Genomic DNA, 17,702 nt, shown 5'->3' with positions numbered 1-17,702 from the left:
ATGGAAATTAAATAGACCATAGTCTAACACTATCAAACAACCTACAAGCTAACCTAACAAGAATCATTACGGGACCAAACGAAAGTTCTCCCAAAACTGGCTAGCCAAATTCCAATTGTTGAACCAAGCAAAGGGGGTTCTTATTATCAAAGCATTGACTACTGCTGGAAACTATAAAAAGCTTGAGCAATACTTAATAAAACAATTTGAATCCCTATCTTTGTAGTTGAATTCCTTAGTCATGTATCGTGACAAACCGAATGCTTAGGAATTAATAGATTGAAAAACTATTGCCTAAATTGAAGACAGGATCTAGATGTGAAATCTAGAACTATCTTAAAAAGAGAGACTGCTTAAGAGGCCTAGAATCATACCCACAAACTTAAACTGTATTCCTATTACTTAATGAATCATGTATATGCAGAAAAATGAAGAGCTAAAGTTAGATTGGAGCGGCTGCCCCCAAATCCACATTGACTCATTTGTGAATGAGAAGAATCAAATTGGTGTCAAGAATAAAATACAAAGCGTGCTGATCTTAAGCTACCCAAAAATTGAAATAACAATAAGCCATATTTGCAAGTAAGATTAACACATAAACTAAGCACCAACCATGAAAATCATACTTCCGTTAGCAGTTTATGAAAATTATAATGCCATCATTAAAACAAATATGAATCATTAGTAAAATCAGACCTAATACATAATATGTAAATCCAAACAACCAAACAAACCAAAAGAGGTTACTTCAATATAAATAAATTACTTAAAAAGTTCATTACATTTGCATTTAATATAGTAATATTTACAATATATCTTGACCACCGAACAAAGAGAACATACAAAAACTAGGGACACTAAGCCGAGAGACTAAACAAAACCAAAAACTGACCATTAGACTAAAGGATAACATTTATCCCATCCTAGGAAACACCATGATCACTTCATAAATATCATTAGGGTGCTTGACTTGAAAGTTCTGTGGGAGTTTGTAATGTGCCTTGAACCTACTAGATTTATTGGCATTGGGAGTGTAGAATATTAGTGCCTCTAGATTGTCAAAGGAAACCCCCGAATGAATATATGAGTTGTAGGCTTTGAGGTAGGCTATAAGCCACTCTTTGTTGGTCTCAATCACTATACCCCTCAGTGTAGGAGAAATCTAATGTACACTTCCATTTTTGGCCATAGAGTATAGAAGGTGAGACTTTCCCAAATAATGAGAGAAGGATGCCTAAAAGTCGTTTCCAAATCTGGGGAGCTTGGGGGATGCACCATATATCTCTCTAGCAGAGGGATTCAACATTTACTATCTATACTCCTGACCGCATGTTCCAAACCTTTCCTCCATGTAGGCTGGAAAAGGTCACAACACAGTTGAATAATGTAGTTATGATTGACCTTGGCTCTAGCCAGGTAACCTATAAATGCTCCTATGATGCTACTGTTTGATCGCCAAGTGTATTTGTAGTTGAAGGATCCTTCTTAGATCACTTTGGCTACATCAATCCACAACATGTCATCTAGGGGGTTTAGAATCATGTTCCAGCACTCGGGACTAACACTTTCCCTAAAAGCCATTGTTCATTTCTCCTTGGTATGGAACGCCATAACATTTGTTTCCATTTTATAGATACAAATAAAAGACCTAACTCTACTGAAAGACACCTCAAATAAAGCGACAAAGTATTGGAATAAACTAAATGAGGGCAAGTGGACCCTTAATAAGGATGCCGACATCAACTCGAACACATGAAATTTTCCACCAAGAGGGATAGACAACCTATACATACATCATGACATGGACGAGCTACATACTATCATTAAAGATAGTCCCCAATTTGAGATAATCAAAGAAATAATTATAAAGAAATATATCGAAAACCTGCTAAGCCAACGATTAATACTGGGCATATCCTAGTGTAATAATAACATATAATGATCGGAATAATGGAAGAAGAAATACCAAGAATGAAAAATAAAAAAATAAGACCACCCCTAGCACCGCTAAACATAAGATGAGACTGAATTCTTTACTAGATGAATGAATTCACCATTTGCACCTTTATTAGCAAGGTAATCTGCTTTACGATTGCCTTCACGATAAATATGCTAAATTAGAGTATCCTTAAAACCATCAAGCAGAATTAGGACTTATCAAGTCTTGACTTGAGGGTCCAATTGGGAGTAGAACGTTTCTTGATAGCATTCAAAATGATTTGAGAATCCCCCTCAATAACCACTCTTGACGCTCTGACCTCACAGCATAATTGAAGCCCTATTTTCAATGCTTCTAGTTTGGCTAGATTGTTAGAAGTAGGCCTGATGGTCATAGCTTTTTTTGCTATCGATTGACTCAGATCATTATCGATAATACACCCTATACTTGCTATACTAGGATTACCTCGGGCAACCCCATCAAAATTGAGTTTGACCCAACCTTTTGGAGGTGGAGACCAAATACAATTGGCTCTGTTTGCATCACTTTTTTAAAAGTATACAAGGGGGAGATTAATTAAATTAACCCAATTATTTTTCATGATCCCATCCCATTGAGAGAGGGAACCTTCTTCTTTTGGACATTTTTTGAGATGCGAATTGATAACCTCCATGATGCTAGCTTCAATTTTAGGGATCAACTCCTCTACTTTAAATTCCAAATCACAGAAGATGCACCTATTTCTCTCCTTCCAGATTTCCCGTGATACGATAGATGGGCATATATTCCATAACTTACTATAGACTCCCTTCCCTAAATTGGAAGGCCATCCTCTAAGGAAATCCTAGAAGGAATGAGGAAATGGCAAATACCATTCCAATTTGGATCTAAGCCACTCCTAGCAAGTTTGGGAGAAGGGGCACTTATATAATAAATGGTCTGAATCTTCAAAATTTTGTTTGCATAGGATGCATCTGGACGGACCTTGAATCCTGAATTTACCAAGCCTCTTAGCTGTCAGAATCCTATTTTGGAAGGCTAACCAAAGAAAGAAGCCCGCTTTGGGAAGGCATGCCATATCCCAACATAACTTGAGAGGAATCTTGACCCTGTCCCAATTTTGGGATTGTAATAATGCCTTGTATCCATCTTTAACTCTGTAGTTGCCATCATTAGCTACTGCCCAAATAAGTTCATCTTTTCTTTTTGACTGCTTGATCTTATTGAATGCTCCAGCTTCTTCTAGATCCATACTCAAGCCATCCATTGATTTCCAAACCCAAACCTTGGCGCCATTGAGTACAATTTTAGATCTATAGTCACAAACTTTGTTCCCCCAAAGAGTTGTTAATAAGATCTTTAAATTACGTGGGAAAGCTTTGGAGATTATAGGAGGATGGCCATCCCAGGAATCTTCCTAGAACAATGCTTTGTCTCCTAAACCAATGTCCCACGTTAGGAACTTATCAATAAGATCACGACATTTTAGCATAAAATTCCGACTTTCGAAGCCCCTAGGAGGGTTGCTAATCTTGAAGATAGAGGTAGGGTCTTCAATAATAAGATATTTGTTGTACAAAATTTTAGCCCATTTTCTATCTCTATCATTATATAAGCGCCAGATCAATTTTGCCCCTAAAGCTTCATTTTGCCATTCAAGATTCTTGATACCAAGACCTCCTACTTCTTTAGGTTTGCATATATTATCCCATTTGATAAGTGCTAATTTTTTATCCTCTTCATAGTCTTTCGAAAGAAAATTCATAAGTTTAGCTTCTAATTTGAGACGATGACTCTTCAAGAGAGGAAGACAAGAAAGAGGATAAATAGGAATAGCTGATAAAATCGAGTTGATTTTAGTAACCCTTCCAGCTTTGGATAGCCATTTATCTTTCCAACTTCCAATCCTAGAGTCCAATTTTCCCATAGTGTTGTGCCAAACCTTATCGGATTTGGACCCCTTTTCCAACACGATTCCTAGATACTTACACGAGAATTGGCCTTTTTTATACCCTAAGAACTTGCAGATTTTATCTTCTATTTCTTTTTTCGTATTAAAAAAGAATATCTTAGATTTGGCCTTGTTTACTTTTTGTCTGGAAGCCCTCATATACAAATTAATAATAGATTTAAATCCCGAGGCTTCAGCTTGATTGCTTTTGCCAAGGAGGATCGTATGATCCACATATTGTTGATGCATAATATTAGGTAAATTCTTGGTAATAGAAATACCTTGAAATAACCTAATTTTGATAAGCATGTGATAATGCTCTCCCAAAGGCTTCGGCCATAATGATGAAGAGCAAAGGAGATAAAGGATCACCTTGAGATATATCCCTTGAGATTTCAAAGAAACCTTTAGGTGTTCCATTGATCAAAATGGAGACCTTAGGTGTAGAGATAAATCTAAAAATAAGGTTAATCCATTGATGTGAAAATCCAAAAGCTTTAAGCACCTTACATAAAAATCTCCAATCGACCATATCATATGCTTTTTAAATGTCTAATTTTATAAACATACACGGTTCTTTACGCTGGCCAGCTAAATGAATCGTCTCTTGGATTGTAATAATGCCGTCGAGTATAGATCTACTAGGAACAAAACCAATTTGTTCCTCAGAGATCAATTTTGGTAAAAATCTCTTTAGCCTATTGCCATAATTTTAGAAATTCTTTTATAAATTGTGTTGCATAAGGCAATAGGCCTGAAATCTCCTGCATATTCCAGATTATTTTTTTTGGGAATCAAAGTAAGGAAAAATACAATTAAATAGATTCAAAATGCCACATTAATTATTTAAAAGTAAAGCTTTTCTAGACAGGTATCTGATATTGGATCCTTCCACTTTTAGACAAAAGGAAACTACTCTGAGATAAATTTCCATGGGAATGCCCAGGTGTATTTTTATGTAATGTTATGTAAATTCATGTAATTTATGAGATTCGGGGTATGCCCCTATGGAAATGTAATAATATAGGACATAAGTCCTGGGCTAGACTGGAAGTTTTCTTCTCCGTTCTTTCCTACCAGTGTCTGTTTGAACGGAGTAACATATTGTATCTTTTAATTTGCCTTTATTTTAATATATGATCCAAGGCCTTGGCCGTTTATCGATAAAAAAAAAAATTAAAAAAAAAAAATCAACAAGTTAAAACTTAATTTAAATATGTTAATGTAAAATAAATATTAAATTAAAATTAAACATATTAAAGTTCAACATTTAACACTTTTATAATTACATTATTTGAAATATATATTTACAAAACATAATATAATATAAAAAATATTTATTAAATTTATTAAAAAGTTATAAATCATAAAACAAATAAAAATATTAATAAATATTTAATTAACTATAAACTCTAATATTTTAAAAATTTAATAACTATATTATTTAAAAACTAATATATCAATATTCTAAATTATAAATTTAATATAACAAATATTACATAACTTTCAATGTGCAAACTTCAAACTTATAAACTATACAAAAGTCTTCAAAATAAATAAATAAATAAATAAATCTGGGCGATCACACGACGCCGACGCTAAAGTTGAGTTGCAGGAGCCTCACACGTCGTAGGCGCTAAAGTTGCAGAAGCCTCACACGACGCAGCAGGAGAACGATCGTTGCAAATAGCAAGAGCAGAGATTCTCAAAACGTTGCATTTGTTTGTTTGATTCGCCTCTCCTGCAATTTGTAGAAAAAAAATTGGTCCGAAAATCTTAGAAACGGCGCAAAATCTTCAATACAAAGGCATCTGACCAAGTTTATCCTATTGCACTCAGTTGAAACATAACCTAGCAATAGAGCCACAGGCCGAGGTAAAGACAAGGGTAGGAGCACCAATCGCAGGTGAATATGTGCTTGGAACTAGATATGGAACCACGCGAAGGTCCGGCTCGGTAGGTTTACTTATGAATTCCGGCAGTTCATCAGGACCCCACTAAAAAGCCGCTTCATTATTCTGGTATGCCCATGCGAAGGTGATAGTTTGGCTGTTGGGAGTAGCTCCTTGTATGGCTGGTTCATATGCTTATTTTTTTTTTTTTTAAGGGCCATAGAAAAAAGTCCAGTTTTTGCGTACGAATTTATGAGGAATTTGCATCGAATATTTTAGGAATTTTTGAAATTCGGCAATTTTCGAATGTCATGCTTGGTGTTCGCCGAATACAAGTTCAAATAACTTTCTCTTTTCGAATTTTTTTTTGATTTATATTTGTTAAAAACTTCAAGGTAATATCGTTACAAAATGAAATAATAATAATAGTAATTATAAATTACAAGGAAACTATGTCATTTTATAATAATAATAATAAAAACATTACACCTAAATGTTGGACATGACAACACTGAGCCACGTGTATTGATTTCTAATATATCTCTAGCTTCTGAAACTGATTGCTGAGAAAGATTATTAATCCAGCCAGTCTACATCATTTTTAGATTCTGCAATTGCCAACTGAAGGTTAGGAAGGAGTCCTGACCATTCTTTTTCCAGTTTCTCATCACAAACCAAATGCGGAAGATATATAAGCCTCTTAGATAATTTAGGAACAACCACAATTTTCTGGTACTCTCCCATGTCAAGGTAGTGGAGCTCAAGCTATATTACAAAATTGAAATGAAAGTGTCTTCAAGTGACAACACTCTGAAATGTCAAAGAGTTCTAATTTCCCAAGCTTGCAAATTGAGTCTGGCAATATCATGAGTGCTGGACTAGAAAGGATTCCCCTGTTTTTTTATTTGATCTCATGTCTATCTGGTAAATGAGACCAAAGCTGGTAAATGAGACCAAAGTTATGTGCCACCAGAAAAAGTGTTCAAACATAATAGTTTCGGTCAAAATTCAAGGATAAAATGGCAAACTGTATGCATATGTGTGTGCATGTATGTATAACAGTTCATGGTGTACATGCATACACACACTTAGACAATAAATTATCTTGCCGTAAAATTCATTAGGATCATCCTTGCATTTACTGATCAACCTGAGTATGAAAGTTTGAGCAATCAGATTATTATTATCTCTTGGCGATTGAATAATGATCACTTGCATAATATCGATCAGACAATGATCGGATGCATTCACATTAAGACATAATAGGATCAAACAAATGATCCATATATGTTTGTGCAGATCAACGACTTGATATAAATCATGTTGTGGTTAAACATTAAGTAAACTGATTAGTATTAGGTAATAAGTGTTTATACCAATAGTCATGTCATGAGTGAACATGGTACATGTCCTCTTGCGACATGCCTATTGACTTTGTGTCTTTTGAAACAATACTTATACATAGCTGAACATCCAAGAGAGACATTGAAATCAATTAATGCACTGCCCTTTGGAGTTCAGTGACTGCAAACACAAGATTCATAATTACATATTAATATTCAACATTTATCAATATTAAATTAGCAGCCGCATGCACAAATCAGTATTGAGATCTTCAATAAAAAGAACTTTTTGAGAATTGATATCCATTTCATACATAATTCTCAATTTTGCTAGTCCATTCCAACCATCTGCATTGAGGACCATTGTTTATATGAGGTTCTTTTTCGTATATGTTGATGAGTGTCTCAAAATGGCAATGAATGAATGTTTGTGGGTCAAAGATGTTGTTCCTATTTCAGTTATAATGCTTCATTTTATCTCTCTCCCTAAATTTGTCTAAATCATCCTTCAAATTGATATTTTAATTTTACGAATGATTTTCTAAGAGTCTTTAATTAACGCATTCTCATACTTGGAAAAATTTATATATAATAACATTGATAGCAAGTACTTCTTGTATAATCCCACTATTTAAATATGTTTTAACTAAGCATATATATTGATGCTACATACAAATCATTGCAGAAACTGTTTATTAACTTTTATACTTTGTTTCCATCCTAATCATCTATTACATACTAGTCACTTGACTGGTGAAGCTCATATACTATCACTCGTTTCTACCTTTTAGACTGTGTGATTTCTAATGACTATTGCATCAGGACAAGGTACAAGTGTGCAGCTGATAGGTTTGAGGGGTTGACTTGTGTGCATTGAATATCATTAATGATTAATATTCAATTGAAATCATGGGTTTAGATAGGGCATCCTTAATTGTGAAAGTATTACACAATCTAAAACTGTATTCGAGAGCATTCAGCAACGAATTTTGCAACATGAACATCTTCAAGGAAAAGAGAGAATGTATACATATTGCCCTTGGTCATTGTGAACATGTAAATGTGTTATAATTATACCAGTACCATGATAGTAGAGTATATCCTGATATCTTCCTACTGGCGCCTCTATTAAACTCAGATACAATTGGGAATTTTATAGCACCACGATGAATTAAAATATAATAATCAACATTAGTAGCCTTTTGTAAGATGAGGAAAACAACTCAACATATCGTAATGGTGAGGTGGAAGTACACAAATGAGGGATCCTTCACCATTTAAATCCTTACTTCAACTGGTTTTTGAAGGACAAGCCACAGAATCACCAGCAGGCCATTATCTCTTATGACTGTGTTTTCAATTTTTAATTGATCTAATCAATCTTCCAGATCTTTTTCTTTTCCAAATTTTGTCTCTAGTCCAACATATTCTAATTTTCCTTTTCCCCTAATTGTATCCAGAATTTTACCCATTCCTATTTGTATGGGGCCCTTCCTCTCAAAGACTAGTTTGGCAATTCTCAAAAGTTAGTTACATCACAAATACAGCCCTTAATGCAGAAATACTAATTGAGATTCGCTTGCAAAGATAAATAGATAAAACCCTACATACTAATTGATGCAAATAAATATCATTGGTTGTCCTCTTTTCCAAGGTACATTCTTTTCTTCTAGTGAAGACTAATTATATTGCAAAACCCTTTTCAATTGGAGTAACGGGGCCTTTGTTTTTTAGCATTGAACATAAAACAGAGAACAATGATAGATTTTTAGTGTCTCTATACAGAAGATCATGATCATGTAATATCCATCCATTATAGCTTTTGTTTACCAATATATATTGGGACAAACTGTAAACCAGTACTGTCAAGCTCTCCCTCATATTTGGTATATCCTAGAAATATAATAATTGCTAGATTTCTGCAAGAATTATACACAAAATTGGACCAAAAAAACATGAGGGTTGTATTATCAACCAAATTGACAAAGGTTTTCATAACAGTCCACTTGACTTGGCCAAAGTTATGCCCGATTAATATTATCTACACCTCAATCTGACCTCAAAAAATAGATTAAACATGAAGATGAGGAAAAATCTCCTTGACTTCATCGTTAATCAAACAGGTCAAAAGATGACCTGAAACTAAACTTGTAATCATAAGTAAGATAAAGACATTACTCCATTCAGAAACTAAACTTGTAATCGTAAGTAAGATATAGACATTACTCCATCCTCCTGGAGAAATAAAGCCTGCCCAAATTGGTTTGAATGCTACCCCTACTGAACTAGTACAAAGATCAGTTAAAACACAAACATATGCAACTCTAGTAACTGAACTACTAATTGTTATAATATTAGTTAACATGTTCAGGAATTCCTTGGGGATGGCATATTTTGTACCACAATGTTGAAATTGAAAATGTACCACCACTTTCCATTTCTACTTTAACAAATTCTAATAACATAGCACCTTCCATTTCTAGTTCTACTTTCACACACTCTAATAAGATCTCTATAAGTGTTATGTCTAGCTTCTAATAGAGTCATAAGACTATCAATTTCTAGACTTTCCATGGTAACTTTCAGAGGTAAGCACTTCTAGCTGAAATCCACAGAAGAATAAAATTAGAAATTAACCTTACTTTGTTAGCTAGTGGAGGGAGATAAACTAAGAGTGCTGCCCAAATACAAGATTAAGATTGCAAATTAACCTTACCTAGCACAGATACCCACAACCTTTGTATACATAAAAGAAACCTTTGTTGTTGTTAATTGTTTGTAGATCTATCTCATTTACATTTTTCATTAATTTAAAAAAAAAATAAAATAGAAAATTGTGCAGTTTAAAGAGAAACATCACTACAAACTTGAATTTCATATAACCGATTTCCAAATTTTCCATAAGCAATACCAGTAACACCAGTAATTTTGTATCTCCGGTACAAAGATTGGCAAAAGGGCCTAAAGGAGAGTATAGCAAAATTTTGGTTACACTAAAATATATGAGTGATCTGCTGCTAACCTTTCATACTAGTTCAAGCGATTCACGAGTCTGATATTTCAACTTTAAGAGCATAAAAAGGACTCTTCCCATTGTCTCTAAAAGAACAAATGCTATAGGAGATTAGCTATTAACATCACTTAAGTCGAACAAAACACACTTCGATTTGAAGACATGATTGATGCCTTATTAGTACTTAATTTCATCAAAATTTCCAAAAACATATATTTGATATCCAAGAAACATGTATACTTGCTATATTCAAACCTCTGGATGAACACATTTTCTAATTTATAGTTGGCCTCACATCTTGTTATATTTGTAGATCAGTCTCCTATGTTGTATGTTTGTAGCTAAGTTACCGTGTTCGCTCCTGGAAGGGCAAAGTCGACATTCGATTCGATTGGAATTTGCATTTGGTTCTGATTTGTGTCAAATTTGAGATTTCCCTATCAAATTCCTTGTAAATTCGCCTTTTCGCGCCTTGGTCAACTTTGACGGAATGTCAAGAGAATTTGGTAATGGTTTGATGTACCTAGGAGTAATTTCAAGTGACTTTACGACAAATTCGGGAAAGCAACCACATTTATTGACTTTTTAATGTTTTAAATTTTAATAAAATGCTTTTTGGCTGACCTCCCTAGACCTAAAATGATGTTGGCTTAGATTGTAATATGTTTTCACACTTCAACCTCCCTGTTACAAGATTCAAGAAGAGTTGGCAGATTAACGGATTTCCGGATGATTGATTGATTAATAGAGGAACAAATGTGTTCCTTATAAAGAATTACAAGGACTTTGTTGCTAAAAGAAACAACGTAGACTGAAGACGGAATTAGAAACAAAACTAGAGACAGGATAGGAAACATTCCTATCTGGACTAAAGAAAAAAGAGACGGGATAGGAAACATTCCTATCTAGACTGAAAGACAGACTACAGACAAGTAGTTGACTATTATAGAAAGTATAAGATATTATCTTAATACCCTCCCTTACTGGTCAACGTACGGATGTCGGAACATTCTGTGATAACTGAGACCCTCCCTGGATCTACAGAATGCTGAAACCAAGAAGCTTTGCCAGAAGAGTGCTATGACTCAAAATAAGTTGCAATTACAAAACTTCATTTTTGTGGAAAAAACGGTAAAACCCAGAATCTCACACAACCTTGCGTATTACAGACAACTTGAAATGATTTTTGAGGAGAAAATCAACAAACCCAGAATCTCACACAACCTTGTGTATTACAGACAACTTGAAATCATTTTTGAGGAGAAAATCAACAAACCCAGAATCTCACACAACCTTGCGTATTACAGACAACTTGAAATGATTTTTGAGGAGAAAATCAACAAACCCATAAAAAACAGAAACAGATTTAGAAGGCGAAAAATGCAGCTTCGCCTTGATCAGGACCCGGAGAAGTCGGACGCTGCCTAACACCCAGAACAAGTTGATCGGTGTTTCGATATTTGAAGATTGCGATGATGCGCTGTTTCCAGGTTCCATAATTGCGACCATTGAATTTGGAATTATGTTCGAGTAGAATATTTGTCAGAGATGCCATGGCATGTTTTTCAATGAAAAACTGTGAAAATCTGTGAACGCACATTCTTCGAGGCAAAAATACGAAAGACCTAGAAAAATCAGAGAATGACCCAGAAGAGAGCTCGAAAAACCCAAAAGGAATTTACTGTCGTTTTCTGGATCCGCTGGCTCGAAAATTGAGGCACAAAAATCGAGGCACTAAGAAAAAACGGACGACAACCTAGTTGAGCTCTCGAAAAACCCACCAAGAATCTGCAAACAAAATATTTTTTCGACCCCAAAAATTAGGGTTTCGAAAAAAACGGCCCTAGCTGAAAGAACTTAAGATTTCTTGATAAAAAATGGCAGATTTTTCTTCAAGGATCGATTTGCATGGACGAATGGGGCTAGAGCGTGCTGAACAAACACAGGCAGACCCGAGTTCGGGAATTTCTCTAGGCCGAAAACCCTAAGAGGGTTTTAGAGAAATTCAACATAAATAATTTTGAAAAAATTTAAACAAATAATTTTACGAAGAAATTATAAAATTTTTCGAAAAAATTTAAGTAATAGCTCTGATACCATGTTACAAGATTCAAGAAGAGTTGGCAGATTAACGGATTTCCGGATGATTGATTGATTAACAGAGGAACAAGTGTGTTCCTTATAAAGAATTACAAGGATATTGTTGCTAAAAGAAACAACGTAGACTGAAGACGGAATTAGAAACAAAACTAGAGACAGGATAGGAAACATTCCTATCTGGACTCAATAAAAAAGATACGGGATAGGAAACATTCCTATCTAGACTGAAAGACAGACTACAGACAAGTAGTTGACTATTATAGAAAGTATAAGATATTATCTTAATATAGCCGCATACCTCCAACCACATACTTTAACCTACATTTTGGATTCTCATTGTCAAAGTGGGTGCTCAAGCATATTCGACCTGTGACCTTTAGCGACCCTCTCTTTGCAAACATGGGCGCTCAAGCAATCTGCAAACAAAAACATGGGCATTGAAGTAGACAACAAACAAAGTAGCAAGTAGCGTAGCAAGGAGCAAGTATTTTATTATTATTTTTTAAATTTATTATTATTGAATGACACATGCATTCGAATTCAATGCTAGATGAAAAATACCTGTCTACCATTGAATTCGATTACTTGTGTTTGGTATTCAAACTTTTCATTAGGATCTTCATCTTGCTACAACTATAGCCTATAGATTTAATTTTTTTATTTTTTATTTTTTAGTTTATAAATTATTATTTTTACTTACTCCATTTTTGTGAGATGCATGATAGCATATGTATTAAATTATTAATTTGTGATTGTAGATGCATTTTGATATGTTGTATATGATTGGAAGTTTGAAAGTAGTTTGTTTTGGTTTATTTTCTCGAATCTTTTCTCATTGTTGTAACTTGGTTTGTTTGTTTGTAGATTCTATCATGGCCGCAAGTGCTTCTATTGCCAATAACCCCCACTTCAAAATTGACAGATGTTGCCCACTTTGGAAATGTGTGCAAATGATTCGACCAATGACAAGTGGAGGAGGTTATGTGTAGATTTGTAGCCACCGCAAGGAGGAATTTAGTAGCTCTTACAGTAAGAGTAAAAGCACATTTGTGTTTTATTCCTTAAAACAACATTAAATTTTGCACAGGGAAGCCAAGAGTAAACAGAGTGCTACCTAGAACCTTTCTTACAAATCACATTGTAAACAAATATTTTTAAGAATAGAAGCAAGCAATGGAAGATGCCGGGAGGGAAAATTCTTCACATCTATTGGAAAGTGGTAGGCCTTTTAAGATAGGAAAACCATCATCTATGTCTTCAACTGCCACTCCTAGTGAACCACTTGCAGAGGGCCATACATTCTTGCGTCCTCCTCAACAACAGATTGTAAGTAAAAGAGTAATGGGACCCTTCGAATCATCATTCCAAAATGAAGCTAGAGACATTGCTGACCAAGCCATAGCCATATGTGTTTATGCAAATGGATTGTCATTAAATGTTGTTCGCTCACCGTATTGGCAATACATGGTGAGGGCAATTAATAAGGCTCCAAATGGGTTCAAGGGCCCTTGATATGAGAAGGTACGCACCACTTTATTGGATGATGAGGTGGCCCGTGTAGAGAATGCCATGTTACCCATCAAAGATTCATGGGTTGAAACAGGTGTGATAATAGTATTAGATGGATGGAAAGATGCAAGGAACCATCCTTTGGTGAATGTTCTTGCAATGTCTACAAGAGGTGCAATGTTAAAAATTGTGGATTGTGAAGGATAGGTAAAGGACGGTCCTTTCATTGCAAACATTCTCATCCAAGCTATCGAGCAAGTTGGCCCTCAGAATGTTGTTCAAGCAATAACCGACAATGCGAAGAATTGTAGGGCTGCCGGCTTATTGGTTGAGTGTTATGAACATATTTTTTGGACACCTTGTGCAGTGCACTCACTCAGCCTAATGCTGCAAAAAATTGGCACTAAGGTTGAGTGGATTAAAAAAATGTATGAAGAGGCACAAGAGATGCAAATGTTTGTCATGAACCACCATATGACGCAAGCTATATTCAGACAATTCTTGAAATTGGAGCTCTTGAAGGTAAGTTGAATTGTTTAAAATTTATACATGTTTTAAAAATCTAGCCACTTTAGTAAACTTTCTATGTTTTCAAAATTTTAATCTATAATGGTCTTTATTTTAAAATAGGTTGTTGAGATTCGCTTTGCCTCCAACACTATTGTTTTGAGGCGCCTTATCAAGGTTAAAGACGCATTGACTAGAATGGTAACTAGTGCTAATTGGAGCATATGGAGGCAATCTAATAGTGCCAAGGCAACTGCCATGAGGGTGATATTAAATGAATCTTAGTGGGATCGTGCTGAGTACCTTCTGAAGATCACAGAGCCTATATTGAGGATGATCCAATACACTGACATGGATAGGCCTTGCTTGGGTGAGGTATATGATGGTGTTGACTCCATGATTGAGGACATTAGAAATATCATAAATAATAAAGAGCAAGATCCTAATGAAATGTTCTTCGAAGAGCTATAGGTAATCATGGTAAAAAGATGGAACAAAATGACTACCCCTTTGCATCTGCTTTGCTTTGCATTGAGCCCCAAGTTCTATGGCCAATCAGTCCTCAAGAGGAGTACCACTAGAGTTCCCCCATACAAAGATCTTGAAGTTGCTCAAGAGTACAAGACAGCCCTTCGAAGACTCTTTCCTGAGCATCTATGACCTGCAGTCAGGTCTGAATTTATGAGTTTTGCAAGCACCAATGATTGTGATCTCGACATTCTTAAAGACAAGAACAATGTTGATGCTCATAAATGGTGGTACTTCCATGGACAAAGATACCAACACTTGCAGCCCATTGGCATCAAATTTTTATCACAGGTAAGTTTTTTAATTCTAAGATTCTAATTTCTAGTTTCTTGTTGGTAAATTTGCAAATCTTGATAGGTTGCTAGTTCATCATCATCTGAGAGGAATTGGAGCACATACTCCATCCACTCAATAAAATGCAATTGACTAAACTCCAAGAAAGTAGATAACTTGGTTTTGTGCATTCCAACTTGAGGCTCACAACTCACAAAGAGGATGCATACAAAAAGGGGGAAGCAAAACAATGGGATGTTGAACCAGAGGGCGCGAATTTGGAAGTCCACTTTGATGCACTTGTGATTGAAGATGGTGATCCTGAGATACATACTACTGATGGAGCTGATCTTGAGGCTACGATTGAGACTACAGTTGAGACTACTGATGCTAGTGGCAGCAATTGTGCTTCTAATCAGAAACCGCCTAATGATGATGAATTCTTTGATGATACATTGATATTTGATCACATGAGTCTATGACTGATTACTGATTAGTAATGTTGACATTGTTGTTGTAAAGTTTTTGAACTAAAACATTCATATGGTGGCGTATTTTGACATTTTATCATTCCATTCGAACCAAACCATTAATATAATTATATATGTGGTGGTTAAATTTGCTAAATTGCTTTAGATTAGCATAGTGGTGTATGAACTGGTTTGCTGCAGCATATTTTTACATATACATATTTAAAATTTTTTTTTTGTACAGACGAACCCAAAACTAACCCGAACCCAACCCAATTTTTTTGACCAAACTTTAAACCCAAATGTCAAACCCACATCCAAACTAGAATCCGAACTGGCAACTTAGGTTTCTAGGGAGATGGTCAGAAAGGAAAGACAATTGGGAGAGTTTCAGAGGAAAATTAATTTTTCCTGCACCTATCTGACATGCAAACAATTTCCCTGGATGTAAACAGTACCACTCTACAGGTGCAATTGGTAATTGGACCACTTCAAAAATTTAAAGCTACTAGCAGAGGCCATTATATGGAGATTTATTCCTAATCCATGCACACCCATAAATTAAATTTTCTCTCAGTGCGTCCCAATGCTCTCAATTATTGGAAACTGTTGGGTGGATTTATTGTTGGCTTTAATTAAATCAACAGAGTATTTAGGCTGAACCTTTTGGTTTCCTTTAAAAATTATGGTTTTGGTTATAAGTTATAACATATTGTCAATAAATCTCTATCAACTTGAGGCTTCACAAAGGATCAGTATAATAACATACATTCTCTGTTGCTTTTGCTTTCAGACCATCAATTCACTTTACCATTTTGACTTGGGATCATTGTCCATTATCACATTGATAAAAGTGTAGAAGAAATACTTCTTCATCTGGCAGTTGCACTTGAATTTGTTCATCGCCTTCTTCTTTTTAAGCTTCACCATGTCCATTTCTCTGTAATCTATCACAACTTTCCAGTTTACAGGTGTTGATTTGTCACAGTGTTGAAATCTTTTAGCAGTAATTGAAGCTAAGCCTTTTTCTCTGCTTCAATGGCGCATTCCTTGTAGGAGGGAAGCTTTTCCTTCCCGGAGCTTGCTTTTTGTCTCAAAATAAATTGTTGAATAAAGGGATCGTTGAATAAAGGGCTCATATTTCAAAAATAACACAAAAGAATAAATCTATACTCCTAGTTAGTGCACAAGCATCTACTTGTAACTACATCATCTAAAACATCCTTAGACTTGGTGTCAGGCAAAAAATACCCTTAAGTTGTTATTATGGATAAATCAGATTTCTTTTTTACCTCCTTTGAATGGTAATCTGAACAAGGAGAAATTCCAAAATTTTGGTTTCTAGATTTGCACCAAATGTTGCTACATTTCCAAGTGAAGTTAGTGGGATAGACATTTGCTGGAAAAAAGGCCCTTCAATCTTACCACTTTGACCATCCAAGTTATTACTGGGCAACAATGTTCTTGGAATATTCTGGAATATGCCAAACTTTTATATAGTTTATAAATTCAAAATCTTCTTTGACCTTCTCTTTTACTTGGTTGGCAAAGTCTAAATCTCTCGTGATCATTTGTGTTGAATCAAATTGCACAACATTGTAGCATTTCAGTTGTAACAACAATTGTCTTAGTTCCAACATCAAATTGATCCTGCCATTCAATAAGATATTCAAACTAGACACCTCCATAAACTAGCCCAACAGAATTCAACTCCAAAGGTCCACTGATGCCCTTTAGTTAAAGCCACTCTTAATTGTGCCTTCTCCAATTATAATCCAGCCAAACCTATCAGTGTTTATAAACAAACACCTTTCCTCCAAATTTGCTGCAGCCTCTTCCTTTCATAACAGATTTTCCTTATCTTTTTCCTCAGCAACCTTCTTATACAAAATTTCGTGTCTCAAAAAGTCTTCAATAACCTGAATAACCTTGGCTACTCTTACATTGTAATTTAATCTGATTTGTTTCATTTTTCATCGAAGGCAAATTGTTGCTTATATAATTCGTACATACCATCAAGAGATCTTTTTGCGTTCTTTCTTTAATTAGAGCTTTTTCACAATTATTTGACTCCCAACTTTTTCCAATTTGTCTCTAATGAATGGTGAAAATAATTTCTTTATATACACTATACATGTTTGTTACCAAAATAAGATACCTATTTTTCAGTAGGATAC

General features: G+C 34.9%; 1 protein-coding gene across 4 annotated transcripts in view; it reads left to right on the top strand.

Moving 5' to 3' along the window:
- The first annotated feature begins 5,446 nt into the window (after window positions 1-5,446).
- The window catches only part of LOC149572386 (chromatin-remodeling complex subunit), a 115,183-nt gene continuing 102,927 nt past the window's right edge, over window positions 5,447-17,702 (top strand). For 2 of the 4 annotated variants that reach the window (XM_089813570.1, XM_089813568.1), the window contains exon 1: window positions 5,447-5,911. The gene's annotated coding sequence lies outside the window, so the exon portion shown is untranslated. Of the gene's footprint in view, window positions 5,928-17,702 lie in introns of all 4 variants that reach the window. The other 2 variants (XM_089813571.1, XM_089813569.1) reach the window with 1 other exon arrangement.

The sequence above is a fragment of the Cupressus sempervirens genome, chromosome 2, assembly GCF_028749045.1.
Source record: "Cupressus sempervirens isolate cs-2001-9-10 chromosome 2, ASM2874904v1, whole genome shotgun sequence".
Classification (NCBI taxonomy): Eukaryota; Viridiplantae; Streptophyta; class Pinopsida; order Cupressales; family Cupressaceae; genus Cupressus; species Cupressus sempervirens.
The sequence above is the reverse complement of the archived record's forward strand: the minus strand, read 5'-3'. Positions and strand labels throughout refer to the sequence as shown.